Genomic DNA, 18,627 nt, shown 5'->3' on the forward strand with positions numbered 1-18,627 from the left:
GGTTTATTTCCAATTCCTTCCTTACAGTCTTCTTATATTCTAATCAAATAGGGTTTTTCACTGACGTACTGAACAATCCATGTTTTTCCATTCCCACATCTTTGTATTTGTGTTCTCTCTGCATGGAATATCCTTCCTTTCCTTCTCTAGGCTACATGCCCTAACCTATTCTTCAAGACCCATCTTTAAATCCCTCTCTGAAGATCTTCCTGGTACATCAAATTCCTTGGAGTTGTTTTCTTATTTGAATTCTCTTTATTATTTTTATGCCACTTTCTTTACTATCTTTTCTTAGAATAATATATGAATTATTTTTATTTCCCATACTGGATTACAGCCTTTTCCAGAGTAGGGATTTGTGTATAACTCATCTTTTTGACTCTTCACATCAGATTAGGCACTCAATAAATATTTATTCAACTGAATGAGCATTAACCAATAATTAGTAACAAAGTACTATTTACAAAAATAAATGCATTTGATCATTCATTCATTCAAATTTTAAAATTTAAGATGTTCTATTTCCTAATGAAAAGTACTATACAACAAAATAAAGGTAATCTTCTGGTATTTTCTCTGGGCCCCATGTATCAATATCAGATTGGAAACGATAAATATTATTCCTGAAAATAAAGTGGCGTCTCTCCATAGTTCAGCTTGAGGAAATCTGAATTGTTCTCACAGAAGTAGCCACATCCAATAAATGATATGAATTAAACACTACCAGGTGCTCGCTTCGGCAGCACATATACTAAAACACTACCAGATGTTTCTCATTTAGAGTTCAGGTGCAAAGAAAAGACATTGTATGAAGACAGAGGATGCAGTTAGCCTTGTTCTGAAATGATTAAAAATTGGTGTTAAAGTGTTTCTATTCAGTGAAATCAACACATTTCTTAAATATTTCCAGTGAATTTATACCGCAATTATTTAACAACTATTTTATATTTGACCAGTTTTACTAGTCCAATATATTAAAGGTTTTAAATTTGTTCTGCCCTCTTTGAAAATAGAGGGTTCTATGTGAATGCAGTTAAATTCAACCACTAAAATAATTTGCTTGAAGATTCTTCTATAGGTGCTGAAATGGCTCAAGTGGAGTCTAAACATGGAAATGCATGCTCCTTCTATATTAAACTGTGAATTACAGAAAACAAATCTTTAGAAGCTGGACCTTGTTTGATTTTGATGGGAAACTGGGAGTTCCGGAAAATGATTTTGGCATGAAATTATGGTATTTGTTTTCATCTCTTCTATTAAATGGAGGTAATTAGTATGTTACTCAGTAAGTGAATTAGAAATATATTTCTCCCACACAACACTTTTCCTCATTCTCTTCTTCTTGAAAAATTAATTGTCTTATTATTAATTAGCCTGTTAATGAAGTGAATCATTTGCCTGTGCAGGGTTTGCCCAGCTTCACTCCGTCAGTCAAGCATCCCTGAGCACTCGGCTTTTCATGTTGCTGCAACATTTGGGACTGGAATTTTCCTGTATCATTTCTGCATGCATCATACACTGTAAGCAGCAGAGACTACTATTTGGTCTGGTATCTTCTCGGTTCTTGGCACACCAACATTTTCTCTCCTTTTTTAGATTGTATCTGTTTTAGTGAGCCTCCAGAGTGAAAAATTAATGGATAAGTAGAATAGTAAGATTTATTTATTTTTACTGAATTGTGCTCAATATCTTGTCTGACACCACCTGTGGTAAGTCTGCTTTTCTACTCCCTCTAGAAAACATGTGAATAAAAGCTGATGGAGAAAGAAACAAACGTTACCATAAATTCTTGTTGTCTCGGCTACCGTAGGTGGATGGCACTGATTCTATATTACAGCCTGCCATATGCCCGGGACCCTCCATCAATCAGAGGCTTAAGGTGTACCTTGGGTCACGCTAATGCCCAAGACATTTGGAGATCATCAGGGTATCAAGTCAATCCTCAAACAGTCTTAGTAATTCTGTGGAAATAAAAATTTAACTTCTCTATCACCCTGTGATTTGGAAGAACTGAACCATTATAATCCTATCACAATTTTTCTACATAAAGAATAGAATAGAGTTTTCAGGACTGAAGCAGTTTCTTGGTATTGAAATTTAATATCTCCCGGGAAATGCAGATATCTGTTTAGAGAATTTCCTCCCCCTCTGTCATCTCAGAGTTGTTTTTATTATAACATTTCTTTTACAGTGTAAGATTTTCCTTTCCTCTTATGATTGCTAGTTATTATCAAAACTAGGCAATGTTGGATGGATCTAGAGATTGTCATACAGAGTGAAGTAAGTCAGAAAGAGAAAAACAAATACCGTTTATTAACGCATATATGTGGAACCTAGAAAAATAGTACAGATGAACCGGTTTGCAGGGCAGAAATAGAGACACAGATGTAGAGAACAAATGTATGGACACCAAGGGGGAAAAGTGGTGCGGGGTGGGGGGGGTGGGGGGATGAATTGGGAGATTGGGATTGACATGTATACACTAATATGCATAAAATAGATAACTAATAAGAACCTGCTGTATAAAAAAATAAATAAAATAAAATTCAAACAAAACAAAACAAAAAAACTAGGCAATGTTGAGCATGAAAAACTGAACAGAAAAGAAGTAATGCAAATTATTTGGTCAGAGAGCCTCTCAAAGGACTTAAATAGATTTGGAATGGAAGATGCAAGACTAGGTTAAATTTCAATAACCTACCATATAAATGTGGAAAAACAATTACCAAATCTTTAAAATTTCAAGAACCAAGATTAAAGATTTAAAAGAAATTCATTTTCTCTCTTACACAAACTTAATCCTCCTTTTAATATGTTTGTTCTTATAATTCTGTGATTTTATCATTTGCATTTGCATTTATGGTATTTTTTTTCTGTTTTTCTTCCTTATTATATCTTAATCTCTTTTGTAGGCAGGGACCATCGCAAATCTTTCATTGTGCCAGATGTCTCTGACTACTGAGTAAATATTAGTTGATTGATCCATGAGGCTATGTTTTAATGATTGCCATCTTTCTATACATAGCAATTATTAAGTTTTTATTCTAGATTTCTATCGCGATAGATAAGAGTGGTCTGAATGTGGAGTGGGGAGTGGGTGTAGGTGTGGAATATGACATCATTCTGTATTTTTAAAATGTTAACGCCCTTCTTTTACATCTATATGAAACATACATATACATAAACACATATGTGTATATATATATACATGCATACATATATGTCTGAATATACATGTATTGAACCATGAACCATACATTGTTCATAGTTGTTTGAGATATATATATATATATATATATGTATGTATGTATATATATCCCCTGCCCCCTTGAGTGGAGAGACTGTCTTTTACCACTATGAACCATGCAATGTATGGTTCACAGTATAGAGTAGTTGCTCAAAAACTGTTTGTGCCTATTGATGACAGATGAGAGGACTCTGTGTTTGTTTATTTGTGTTATCTCCATGGAACTGATACAATGACAGTTAACATCCTAATAAAAAAGTTGAAGTCCCAGATTCATCCAGGGCATCCTTGAGCCTTAACGTGTCTCCCCAGAATCCGGGAAGTGTTCTTCACCAAGCAGGACTTATCAGTCACACCACTGGACTTCCTTTTACTTTCTCCTATTTGCCATGAAAAACTAGAGGAATGTGAAAAGTGAGAATGTAAGAGAGAAATAAGGAGAAGTGGTTACTGTTTAACAACCCCCACAGTTGTTGGCTTGTGGCTTTCATCCAGATGAGAATGACTGGGAATGATTTCAAAGATCAAAAGACGGTTTTACATGATAATATGTTATTTCAAGCAAATTATGAATAAAAACTTTGGTTCTTTTTCTCAAAAGCTTATAAATACGTCTTTCAAAGAGGTTGAAGTTAGGAATGATGTTACCTGCTGGAGAAGCGAGACAGATAGATATGTGACCAGCTGGCTTTTCTAACCTATGTTCCTGGAATGATAGCTGCTTTCTTTGTGGCAATGGATGGCATTTGCAGAAGGCACAATTCTTTTGTACTGCCTGTGATAAAGGGCCTGATGACCATATTAATATATTATTATATACAAACATTTTTAAGCAGAGACTGGAATATAGGCTCCACAAGATCAATGATTGTTTGGTCTGTTTTGTTCTCTTATGTGCCCTAAGACTCAAAACAGTAATTAACACACAGTAGTCATGAAGGAAATTGTTATTAAATGAAAGATTAGAAATTATTGCATATTCTGTCTTTGGCTATGCAAGTTGTGTTTTGTTTTCCTGATCTCATAATCATCTACTGAGTATTGATTAATACTATGTAATATGAAGAGATATAAGATATGGAATAGTCTTAGCAATCAAAATAGAAAAGCACTTCCATCATGAATGTTTTATTTCTTTTCTTTTTTGCTATTTCTCTCAAATAAGTTGGTTTGATTTCATTGCAAAATACACTGTAGTAATCAAACAAACTAAGCTTTGGTGAAGATTACTTTGAACAAATTAGTATAGTAATAATTTTATTTAAAAATATATTTCAGAAACATTTATTAGTGGCCTTAAAACAGAAATATTAATCATATCTTCTACATTATTCAGACAGCAAATGGTGAAGCAGGCATGCCAAAGCACTTCTGTGGAAAGACTTACTCTCTCTTAATAGAAATATTCAATTATCCCTAGAATTGAGAATTTTTATTCTAATAATGACATGGGTAATAAGCCAATATGACACATATTAAAGATGAGACTTATAATTCATCTTGCAGAGCACAATTTTTCACAAGTGATTCTCTGAAATGCTTTTTCAACATTTTTCTTTGTTTATCTGGTTATTCCATTGAATCTTTGTTGCTATTCCATTGAATCTTTGTTCCTCTGTTGCTACCTTAGCACCACTCCCTTTCCTACCATTTACTTAAAGAAAATATACACACACTCACACACGTACATGTATTATGCAGTTATAATCCTAGGGTGTTTTTTCAGTTTTCTTCTAGGAACAAATACCAACTCTAATGGGCACCATTAATCATAATGATGATAATATTAAATAACAATTATAATAATCCATCTGAATTAGTTTATTTCCATAGAATTAAATTTTTTTATTATTTTGGGGGGACGGATGAGAGAAAAATGTGAGGGAGATTAAGAGGTAAAGACTTCTAGTTATAAAATAAATGAGCCATAGGTATGAGGTGTACAGTGTGGGGAACAGTCAATAACAATGCACTACCTTTGTATGGTGACAGATGGTAACTAGACTTACTGTGGTGATCACTTTGAAATGTACAGCAATATCGAATCACTATGTTGTGCACCAGGAACTAACATAGTGTTGCAGGTCATTTATACTTCAAAAACAAGCAAACCAACCAACAAACAAACTCATAGAAAAGGAGATCAGATTTGTGGTTACCAGAGGAGGTGGGTGGGGAGAGGGGGAAATGGATGAAGGTAACCAAGAGATACAAACATCTAGTTATAAGATAAATAAGCACTAGGGATGTAATGTACAACATTATAAATATAATTAACACTGCTGTATGTTACACATGAAAGTTGTTAAGAGGACTTCCCGGGTGACACAGTGGTTAAGAATCTGCCTGTCAATGCAGGGGAAATGGGTTTGAGCCCTTGTCCGGGAAGATCCCACATGCCGCGGAGCAACTAAGCCCATGCGCCACAACTACTGAGGTCTGCATGCCACAACTACAGAAGCCCGTGTGCCTAGAGCCAGTGCCTCACAAGAGAAGCCGCTGCAATGAGAAGCCCAAGCACCGCAATGAAGAGTAACCTCCGCCCACTGCAACTAGAGAAAGCCTGCGTGCAGCAACAAAGACCCAAAGCAGCCAAAAATAAATATTTTTTAAAAGAAAAATTAAAAAAAAAGAAAGTTGGTAAGAGAGTAACTCCTGAGAGTTCTCATCAGAAGAGAAAATATTTTTTTCTTTTTCTTTTATTTTGTATCTACATGTGATGATGGAGGTTCACTAAACTTATTGTGGTCATCATTTCATGATGTATTTAAGTCAAATCATCATGCTGTACGTCTTAAATTTACAGTGCTGTATGTCAATATATCACGATAAAACTGGAAGGAAAAAATCATAAATTTAAATTATTTTTCTCAACTTCAAAGGTAAACAGTTCCTTACGCTCCTCTGAGACCAGTGAGAACAGAGCAGAAAGACCAACGGAAGGCTTATCAGACTTTCACTTCGACAAGAGACTTTAATGTTTCACTTGGATGAAGAGCTGGAGGGTTAGTATTTAGTGTCTTTATAGTAATGGGAGAGTTTAACTCGGGAAGTCATAAACGAATGAGGGAAGCTCTTATCTATTATTTTTCTGGTGGTCTATTACCCTGCCTGTCTCTTTTGAAATGTATGAGTGTATTGGGTCTGACACTAGGGGGATTGCCAGATAAGTTAAAACCTTTCTTAGCTTTTCCATATCCAATGAAATGTCTTTTGTTAGAAGATCCTTCCAAAGATTGAGAAATGATAGACCAGACGGCAGTCCTGCTGGAAGAGATCTAGGAAGCTCTGCTATCACTACTTCTGCCCCTGTGAGACGTTAGATTAAATTTATGCTTTGAACTATCTGTACTACTTGTACATGTCTACCAGAGATGAGCTTTTTGATGATGAGTGTACAATGCCAGGCCTAGCATTGGACTTGGAAGAGATGGAGATAAATGATTTGAGTGGAATCCTTTGTAAGTCTGGTGTATGAGGAACCACTTAACATACTAAGTGTAAAGAGAGAACTAAGGCTGAATGGACCTAATCTTATCTCTAAGAGATTATACATCATTAATGATTGTTAGTGAGGCAAATGGCTATTTAAAGTATAGGTTGACAATAAGTATAAAAGAAGTTCTAATTAAAATGTTTAGAAGCCAATCAGAAAGAAAATATATTAAGAATGGAAAGAATGGAAGAATGTTTACATGTACAAGATTTTAAGGTAGTATCTCCACCTTATTGCTACATATTTCTTTAAATAAGTATCATTTCTTCTCATCTCATGGGAGATAAAATGCATAAGTTAAATTAAAATTTACATCTACAAACAAGAGGTTAAATATGTCAGTACAAAAGTTATATCATTTGGAAATTATAACTAATCTTAGATTAATTGAACCATGAATAGAATTCTAACCAGGTGTTTTATTTTTGCATAAATGAACTCAATAAATAAATAGCCCAGTAGCAAGCTATAGGCCTGTGATACACTGATCAAAGATCTAGTGGATTTTTTTTTTGCTACATTCCACATTTAGAAGAAAGATGCAAAAATACTAAGTAAAAATATCTCCTGTCTTAGATATTATTAACTTTTATACACCACTGAGATTTATGTAAATTTTAAAAATAAACAGAACCAAAAAAATATTAAATTACATTTACCATATTATTTATTCATTGTCAGAAAAGTGGCCTCAGTTTATTAAGAAAGGATTTAAAAATGGAAGGTTGAGATTAAGTATGAGTTATCTGATGAATTTACCATTGTTCTAAAATATTAAATCCATTAAATACCTTACTTGAAAAGTATTATGATCAGTGGGAGAGTATTTATCCAATACAGTGAGGTAAGATATACAAAGAGCAGCAGATGGTCTAGTGAATAATTGAACACCTTTTAACTTGACGTGGTTTTCACTGAACTGACCTATCTGGGCTGCCTTTATCTGCTACTTTTCTACACAAACAACTGGAAGCCTAATAGCTGACTCAGTTGTTGGGTTAAAGCTTAAAGGGGCCATAGATTATTTAATTCTCTTCCTCTCTCACAGCTAAAGAATGTTAAGTCTATAGAAGTAAAATTAAATTATGGAAGTACAGTTGCCTCCCTTATCTGCAGGTTCCGCATCTGCAGATTAACTCAACGTGGTTGGTTGGAACTGTGGAAGCCGATTTCGGCAGGAATGCTGTTTTATAAAAGGGACTAGAGCATCCCCGGATTTTGGTATCCGCACAGGTTGTTGTTGGTGGTGGTGTGTTCTGTAACCAATCATGCTAAGTCCTTGCAAAATATATATGTAAACTGTTTCTCTCTCCCTCTTTGTTCTTTTCTTTGATTAAAGATGACACACTCAAACTAATTTGGTTTTGATTTGAGAACTTTGAAATATTTCCAATGGAGGGTAAACTCTTTTTGGTAGGGGTCATGTTTTGTTATGTTTATGTCCCTAGCAATTACTAGAATGCTTAGGGCATGATAAATGTCCTCTGAAATGAATTAAACTTAACCAAATCGATGTAACTGACAAAGGCTTAGTGAAATCATGCTTTCAAATCACCTATTCAGAGAGGGATTCAATTTTCCACTTTTTGGATGGGTAAGTTTCAGCTGTCTAAATTGAAAGTAAATTGATCTATTGAGCCAAGGATGGCATTGACAGACAGGAACTTATTTATGATTCTGTCTTGGTTAGGTTTCTCATTATTTGTTAGGTAATTATTAAATGCTGTCTTGATACCGTCATATGTTTTCCTCATTTTAATATAACATATTTTATACAATTTATTTCTGGCTGTCCTCTCAGTGGACTGATAATTCAATGTTATAAATTACATTGTCTGTGTTTTGATTCATCTTTTTTGTGTCCTCACATAGTCCTTTTGCCTTTGAAGCTACTACAACTTCAAAGAAAGCTTAAATAAATGAAGAGATGTACAGGCTCAGTGCTAAATGAGAGGAATATTTAAGAACTGGATAAAAATGGTTATAGTTTTCTTTTTTGTGTTTAGCAAGTATTAAATTCATGAGTCTCTTCTTCAGGAAGGCCTTCCCCCATACTTTCTCCTTCTTGACCCCTTCTTTATTCAGTGTGTGTATGGACAACATACAGTTGAAGTTGTAGCAGATGAGAGGACTTGTATTTAGGGGAAAATCTGGATAAATAAAGCAAACTAAATAAATGATAAGTGTTTATCTTTTGTACCCCTTCCCCTTTTTTTTTTTTTGTTTGAAAGCACACATTTTGTGGCCTAGATACATTTATTTAAATGATACCTATCTGTTTTACGTTGCTTTGTTTCCTGGTATTATTTCTTGTTAAGTCCTTATGGAAACATTGTAGATTCTTATATATGCCTTGTTTATGTTTACTGAATGAATGAATAAATGAAGAACAGAAATATGCCATGTAGATCTGAACATTTCTGAGCAATAAATCCTCTAGTCCTATCCCATCCTAATACTATAGTTGAGGAAATGCAAGTCTGGAGAGGTTGCATAACTTCTAATCAGCCGCCGAGAGGAGTTAGTATCCATTTCCTTTGATTTTCATACAATATATTTTCCATTGTAAAAATATTCAATACAACTGCTGCTAAATTGATAGACTTTTTATGACTCTTGACTCCAGGATTGAGGAAGTTCTTACTTTTGTGCCTGAACCTATTGACCCCAATATAACTTCCTACTATGGAAATATCTCTTAGAGTAAGACATATACCATAACCCAGAAATTCTACTTCTCAGTATCTACCCTAAAATAACACATGTATATAAGATACATAAAAATAAATGTTTATTTCAGCTACCTTTATAATAATAAAATCCTGAAAAGAACTCAAATGTTTTTCTGTATGGTGAGTGGTTAAATGAGTCTTGATATTTTTATTTTATGAAATACTATGCAACAATTAAAAAGAATGAGCCATACCTATGTTCTGTAACAGCAACAGAATTCTAAGACATTGTGCAACAAAAAATGAAAGTTGCAGACTATCTACGGTATGTAAAACACAGAGACGTGAAAAACAATATATATGTAGTAATTCTGGATCCACTTGACATCTCTGCAAAAGCATTAACAAAGGGTGGGGGACTTCCCTGGTGGCCCAGTGGGTAAGACTCCACGTTCCCAATGCAGGGGGCCTGGGTTCGACCCCTGGTGGGGGAACTAGATCCCACATGCATGCCGCAACTAAGAGTGTGCATGCCGCAACTAAACAGATCCTGTGTGCCACAACTAAGACCTGGTGTAGACTAAATAAATAAATAAATATTTAAAAATATCCACAAAGGGTGGGAAATAAATATGCTACTTTTTTTTTTTTTTTTTTTTTTTTTTTTTTTTTTTTTTTTTTTTTTTTTTTGTGGTACGCGGGCCTCTCAACTGTTGTGGCCTCTCCCATTGTGGAGCACAGGCTCCGGACGCGCAGGCTCAGCAGCCATGGCTCACGGGCCCAGCCGCTCCGCGGCACATGGGATCTTCCCGGACCGGGGCACGAACCCGTGTCCCCTGCATCAGCAGGCGGACTCTCAACCACTGCGCCACCAGGGAAGCCCAATATGCTACATTTTTGATAGACACAGTTATCTATTGAGAAGGTGGGACTAAAAGTTGAAGGTGGCTTGATTTCATCTCCATGCTTAAAATTTGTAAAAAATAGGATATATTCATGAGTTATTTGTGTAAGTAAAAAAAAAAGTTTTTTAAAAAGTATGTTACCCAATGAAAACTTAATATGCCTCTATTCTGACATTCTTTTACACTAGGGGCTAGGAAAGAATATGCAGATGTGCAAGAGGTGTTTGTCATTCCAAGCTGGCTCAAGTTCTATAAAAGAGATAACACAAATAAGATATTGATATTTAATTATTATAGGAAACAAAATTACAAAGAGTAAGGGGGCAGTAATGAAAGAAGATGGCTAAATTGAGTATGCTTTTGTCAACAAAGAGTTATTTGTTAATAATAAGAAACCAATTTTTTCAACTCTGGATAAGTAATCCTCAAATATTCACTGTATCATATTCTCCGAAAAAGATCAGAATTTTCAAGCTTTGGCTATTCTGAAATATTTTATCATTTGTTGTTTCTGCCCTTAATCATTATGTATGTTTTGACATCAATGAAAATCAGAAGAAACGAGTAAAAATCAGGACAAGGAAAAAAGGGGGGATATTTAACCATATAGTTAGGAAGAAACAGTGAAGTATACAAAAATGCTAAATTATTGGTAAAGATGAGTGGTATCCAATTAAAATGTTTATCTTTCTGAGCTCTGAGCCTACTGCTAGCAAATATGATGTCTTTAAATGAAGCCTTATTTAGGAAGAGCTTCATGAATAGCTATTTTACACCAGATATGATTCACAGCAATACTTTGTGAGTTTCATTTGTGGGAAGTTATGTAGCGTGGAGGTTAAGATCACAGGCTTAGTGCTTAGTCATACCTAAGGTTTGAAACGTGATTCCACTGCTTAAAGATTGTAAGATCTTGGGTAAGTTTTATTTAACTTATCTGTGCCTCAGTTTACTCTTTTGTTAAAGGCAATAACAATGCATAACTCAGAGATTGTTTGGGGGCTCAGGCAGGGCTCAGCAAGCTAGGGAAGAGTTACTTTTTCCCCTCCAGTGGAAGTGTATAAACGTAGACAGACAGTAAAATGATAGCCTTCTAACAGTGTTCTACAAAACAAAGTGTAGATCATTTTGCTCTTTAGTTAATTTGATTAATACAGACACAAAAGATATGATGGTTTAGGGGCTTCCCTGGTGGCGCAGTGGTTGAGAATCCGCCTGCCGATGCAGGAGACACGGGTTCGTGCCCTGGTCCGGGAAGATCCCACATGCCGCGGAGCAACTAAGCCCGTGAGCCATGGCCGCTAGGCCTGCGCGTCCGGAGCCTGTGCTCCGCAACGGGAGAGGCCACAACAGTGAGAGGCCCGCATACCGCAAAAAAAAAAAAAAAAAAAAAAAATATGCTGGTTTAATCCCCAAGGTGAGCTTTTCGGGTTTTAGGTAAGAGCAGAACCATCAGACATTTTTCTTAGTTTAGCTGGGCCAAGGAGAAAGGAAGAGTCAGAACGCAGCCAGAGAGAGACTGGAGATAACGGTGATAGTGGGACGATGATGAATGCTTATTGGTCCGTCATCAGGGCTGTCTTCTGCTCACAGATGATAACTGATGTCTATGGACAAGGATTGGGGGAGAAAATAGATTGAAGTAGGTAAAATCGTGAAGAGGATCTGCCAGTGGTAAACTACTCCACAGCTGTGTGGTTCCTTTAGAACTGCCCCTTCCCTTCATAGGTGTATCTATCATGAGCTTTACTTAAAAAAAACATGGATCTCATCCATATGGGCAGGTTACAGTTTATCCACCTCTTAAAGTTATCTTCAAGTGGGAAACATCACACACTGCAGTTTCTCCTTGTTAAATAATTCTACAGTTAGGAAGGCCTTTCATCTAATTCCTATTTCTCAACACAGACACATATCCTCTCCCCCCACCTCCAATGCATATACACAGTTGTTGCCTAATTAGGAAAACTTTTTATGACTATATGCTTTTCCTCTGAATAACTAAAGGGCTACTGGAAATTATTACTTTTCATTATTACTTTTTTGCATTAATAGACTGATTTCTACTGCTTCCTTTACTAGAAACAAAAAAAAGTCTATTCACCCTTCTTTGTAAAATAACTGTCTATAGATTAGAATGCATTGAAAATGAACTGTCAAGATAGTAGTTGGAATCCAAGTCAGGAACTTGGTATTCTGTTTCTGGTCTTAATACCAACATTGACGTAAGATAAGCCAATACAAGTAAGTGTACATGAAAACTATTGGTTCTCAAAGTGTCTTCATCTGGGAAAGGACAGAATATTTGTACTGAGCAAAAAGCACTGTATTTTCATAATACCAGTTGTTTCATGGATACCTAACCAGAAGATTTTTGGCCAGGTAGATATAACTTTATCAAACATTAAGAAGTCAAAGTTTTCAATTTTTATTTTGTAAAAAATTAAACCTTTGTTCCTACCAGTTTCATTTATTCAGGATTTAGCCAATGAGATTTGGATTCTTCTTGTACATTAGACTTTATCCAACAGTTAGAATGACACTGAACTAAATTTAAGCATCTTCCATTTAACTGCAGAAATATAACCCTTCAGATAAAAGTTTGGTTCAGAAAAGTGATTATCTATACAGAAGGTTTTAAAAAGTGAAATGAACTGTGTTGTTATTAATATCCCCAACTGGGATTCTATACATGGGGTTGCAAAAGATAACTTGCTTTACAGTCTGTTTTGTTTACCATTTTTGCTTTAATTTCCAAGAGGTGAAGAACCAAATTTAATGTTTAATCTCAGCAAACATATGCAAAGTGGTTGATATATTTATTTCATTGCCTTTATACATTGTTATACAGATCTAGCTTAATTTTATTTTATAGAGGGTCTTCTATAATAATAAATTATTTTTGGAAGCTGATAGGATATCAGTTAAATAGAGGATAAATAACATAATTTTTTAATTGCAAATTATCAGTACTACCCTTTAAATGCAAGAGGTTGTGGTCTAAAACAGGAGAACTAACTAACCTCTAGCATCCTTTCCTGATCTAAATTTCTAGTATTAAGAAAGGTTTTGAGGTTTTGAACAACTATATACAACCTTTCCATCAGAAAAATTAAAATTGGTTTTATTTTAAGTTAGGGGCTTGAGTAAATACTGGAAAATTCTTATCATTGAAAGAATCATGAAGGAGTTGCAATTTTAATATTGTGTAGTCATATACAGTGTCTGATATTTCAGAATCAAGAGATCTGGGACACATTCTCAGGAAAGAAAGAACCTTGCTTTCTTGAATGGTTTTCCACAGCACCTCATCCACCCACTGGAAACTTTGCCTGTAAGTTGCATTTGTCATCACAGAAATCAAATTCAATTCATTCAGCACTAGGATTGTTGTACAATGACAAGAGGTACAACGTCTCTTAGAGTAAGAGAAGTACAGTTTATCTAGAATAAAACCTCAAGCTTAATGATTGAGTTTAAAGATGCAAGGTGATGTATAGCAGTGCTTCTTAAACTTTAACATGTATAGGAATCACTTGAGGCTCTTGTTAGATGCACATTGTGACTTAGTAGGTCAGGGTGGGGTCTGAGATCTTACCTTTCTAACAAGTTCCCTATTGGTACAAATTCTACTGGTCGGGAATCTAGCATAACAATGATGAATATAACTCTGATATTTAGGGTCAGGTAAAGTTAATATTTTTTTTCTGAAACCTAAGAATGTTTGGATTTGAAATCTAAGAATGTTTGGAGGTCACTTTCTCTCATGAACTTTCACAGACTAAAAGTATTGATGGCAAAGGTGTGCAGGGCCAGGCTAATATTTTCAGCCATAAATCATCCCTTTACTGAGAGGATTTGTTTACCGGAATGAAACTAAATCTTCTAACAAATCAAGCCAACTGTGCTTACAGATCTGTGCACATGGATTTTGGGATATATACAGAATTCTTTCATGTATCTGTGTTATTTAATTTTCCTTATTTTGGATGCCCCAGATGGCATGATATGAACCAGGGGAAGGGTGGGAAAACAGTTGGATGCAGCAAGTTTATATGCTTTTAATTTTCTTTTGAAATACAGCAGAGATTTGTATAAGCTGTTTATAAATATCATAGAAATGTTTGTGGAAAAATGGGAACATTTATTAATAAGGACCCATTAAGTCATTAAGTTAATGTAAAAGCTGAGAATAATATCACTTTTGAAGTGAGAAATAATTTTTATTTGTTCCCCTCCTTGAGAGGTAGCCTCATGTTGCTATTAACAGTGATTTTATCAGGTGATTTCTGGAGCATGACTCGGAATCAGCTCCTTTTCTGGTAATGAATAATTTATAAACAGATTACATTCACAATTGTAAAAGTACTTCAAAAGCAATATAGATAGAATTTCAATATAATCCTAGTTAAGACTATTCTTGTTTGACCTAACATAAAAAACCTTTCTTAATTTTAGAGAGGAAGGCCAACACCCATTACTGTTTTATATGAAAATTTAGGCATAAAACTATGGAACAGAAGTTGTTAGGAACAGAGTTGAGAATAGAACTGGTTATCTCAGAATTGTGTCCTCCACTAAATTCTCCAGATAAGTTTTCCTCTGAGCAAAATGTTGGTGAACAGAATTTGCCCTTTTTCTTGAAGATTTATTTCATTCAATCCAAAACATTTATAAAAGTGCATTGTGTGCAGTGAATTATTACTAACTGTTTAGGGGAAAAGGATTTATATGAAAAACAAAACAACTAAAATGAAACAGCAAAAACAAATTACTAAATGGACTTCTGCATCTAGTCAAGATGGAGTGATAAGGAACAGATTTACTCTCCTTCCTGAAACAACTATAAAAGCAGACAAGATACATGGAACAGGGTTTTTCAGATATTGAACATCAGACACCAGAGAATAGTGATCCCTGAGAAAGAGGAAACAAATAAGGTAGGCACTGTGATTCCCTTAGCTCAGTGTCTGAAGAGAGATTCCAGGTGACAGTGCAGGGAGGGGGAACTCATGCTGAGTCTCGTTATCTCTTAGAGTTGAAGAAACAGAACTGACCATCTGGGGAGCCAGAGCACCTAGGAGTTGCAGGGCAGAGTCCCTGTGCATAGACATCTTCACAGAGAAAACTCCTGAAACTCCAGAAGATCCCCTCATGTCTTCAGTTGAGTACAAATCAGTTTACTCATGTAAGGAAACAAGAACCACCTGCAGGATTAGAATGACCAGTCACCAAAGGTCACACAGAGCTGAGAGTAGTTCATGTTCCTAAGCATGGGATTTTAGTCATAATTCAAGAGACATTCAGTAGACCCCAGAAGTTATTACTTCAGCAGTAGAGCACAGTAAGCCCTAGACTAATGGCTTCTCTTTAATCCTAACTCATAAAACTTAATGGAAAGCCTCAAAAGGATAAACTCTTTCCAAGTAACTTAACTATGGCCAAGAACAAAGTTCAAGAATACTAATAGGAATACAAAAATATCCATCACCCATCCAATAAGGCAAAATCATAATGTCTGACATCCAATTTAAAATTACCAGGCAGGTACAGAAGCAGGAAAATATAGTGAAGAGAAAACGCGATCAATAGAAACAATGGAATTAGTATGTGATGCCATTATAAAACTCATTGTAGTTATATCCCATATGCTTATGAAAGTAGAGGAAGAATTGAGCATATTAATGTGGAAGACATGAAAAAGACTGAGATCATACTTACAGAGATGAAAAATCTAATATCTTGAGATGAAACAAACACTGTATAGAATTAACAAATTAAACACTACAGAGCAAAACAAATCAGTGAGCTTGAAGGCATAGCAACAGAACTATTAAAACAAACAAACAGAGACATAAAGACCAAAAACAAATGAACATTAGTGATATGTGGGACAACTTCAAGCAGCTTAAGCATATGAGTTAATTGGAATCCTCAAGAAGGGGTGAGCAGAAAAATTATTTGGAGAAATAAATGAAATGTTTCTAACCCAAGAAATGCAATGGACCTGAAGTGCACAAAACATGAGAGAAACCATACCAAAAACATCATAATAAAATTACTTAAAATCACTGGTAAGGGGCTTCCCTGGTGGCGCGGTGATTAAGAATTTGCCTGCCAATGCAGGGGACACGGGTTCCAGCCCTGGTCCGGGCAGATCCCACATGCTGCGGAGCAACTAGGCCCGTGCACCACAACTACTGAAGCCCACGCGCCTAGAGTTCGTGCTCTGCAACAAGAGAAGCCACTGCAATGAGAAGCCGGCACACCACAACGAAGAGCAGCCCACATTCGTCGCAACTAGAGAAAGCCTGCAAAGAGCAACGAAGACCCAATGCAGCCAATAATAAAATAAATTTTAAAAAATCACTGGTAAAGAGAAACTCTTAAAAACAGAGAATAAAAGACATATTTTATACATAGGATGAAACACAGCAACTCCTTTAAACTATGGGGGGAAAAAATCTGTCAACCCAGAATTCTATATCAAAGTCTTCCTTTTTACTTAAGGAAAGGAATCTTCATTAAATAGATTGAAATCAGGGAAGCATGGGTCTTGTCTGGTAAATCTTTAACATGACTGATTGCAGTCACTCCTTCTTTCCAGGAGTTAAGGAGAGGGTCAGTGTGTTTAGAAAATCTACTCACTCCTCACAGGAAAACCTCAAATGGTTGGAAAAGAAGAAAAAGATGCAGAAAGGGGATAGGCTTTATTTATTTTAAAATTTTGTCTGGCATTGCATCTAATAAGGAGAATCATGGCTAGGGATGCATCTAATCCAAGATACCCAGTGAAATGTTAATGCTAAAGATTATATTTCAACTTTTAAAATACTTTAAATTAAGGAATACATTTTTTTTGCTGTGATCTGCCTTAGATTTATGGGCTAGTGTTAATTTTTATAGCTTTTCTAACTCCTGTACAGTATAAGGAAAATTACCAAAAAGAGTGTCCCAATCGGGTTAAGTTTAAATTCTCAGTTCTCAAGGAAATTTTTAAGAGGCTAGTCTTCAAATCCAAATACCCCAGGAACATCTCAGAAGCTTCCTTTTTTAGAAGATTCCACCCACCCTAAATTCTTTCAGTGATGTTAAATTAGAGTTTTCCCCAAATCAAAAAAGACCCAACTTATAAGACAGCTTAGCATTCATTATACTTATACATAGTTACTGAATAATTCAGGACCATAATAAATATCTACTATGAATAATATAAAAGATATTATGAAAATTTTACTGGAGTTCTGATAAAATGTATATTTTTTAATATACTAAGAGACAATTTTAGAGACACCAAGATCCCCTATGTTAGAAGTTATGATTTAATTTTTATGATCATCTAATCTTAAATCATGCAACTCTGATTTTATGAATCTGTGCATGGAAGCAATTCATATAAAAATATATTAAAATATTTTCAACTATTTCTTATATATGTTGTTAAAAATAAAGCTTATTGGGGCAAATAAATTACCACATACTGGTGAATCACAAAGGTATCTTTGTTAACTTTTAGACTTCTTTAACTTTTTATTCTTTTGCCAAGTGTTAAATTCATTATATTGAACAAAGGAGGGAGAATGGTTGGTGTTTTTGTGTGTAATTATATAACTATGAGCAGAAAGGTGAGAATTTACTTATATATTCATGCAAAAATAGTTACTGAATGCTTACCCTGGACCAACCACCTGTCGAGGCTGTACCTTTGCTCAATAGCTAGCAATTTTTAAAACTAATCTTAAAGCATTCAGACTTGTCTCATTTATTGGAAGAAATTAGAAAGTACTATTATGGAATATAAGAGCTTCATGCTAAGAAACACAGAGTATAATTAGGAGGAATTAATACACATGAAAAGGTTTTAAGGATGTGGCAAAAACTAAAGAGAATAATATTTTATTTTAATTTAAAATTGCTGTACTCCTCAAACACATGGAAGAAAGGCTGTAAAATTTAGATAGTAACTTGGCACATGTTTGAATGAATTGATCAGGGGTGGAAATAAATTCATCAGTAGATCTCTATAAGTAGATTATTTGTGAACAGGAGTTTGAAGAAATTAAGTGACTGTTTAAGAGTGGAAGATAGTAAAAAACACATCATCCTGGGCTTCCCTGGTGGCGCAGTGGTTGTGAGTCCGCCTGCCGATGCAGGGGGCACGGGTTCGTGCCCCGGTCCGGAAAGATCCCACGTGCCGCGGAGCGGCTGGGCCCGTGAGCCATGGCTGCTGAGCCTGCACGTCCGGAGCCTGTGCTCCGCAACGGGAGAGGCCACAGCGGTGAGAGGCCCGCGGACCGCCAAAAAACA

The sequence above is a fragment of the Kogia breviceps genome, chromosome 13 (genome assembly GCF_026419965.1).
Source record: "Kogia breviceps isolate mKogBre1 chromosome 13, mKogBre1 haplotype 1, whole genome shotgun sequence".
NCBI lineage: Eukaryota > Metazoa > Chordata > Mammalia > Artiodactyla > Physeteridae > Kogia > Kogia breviceps.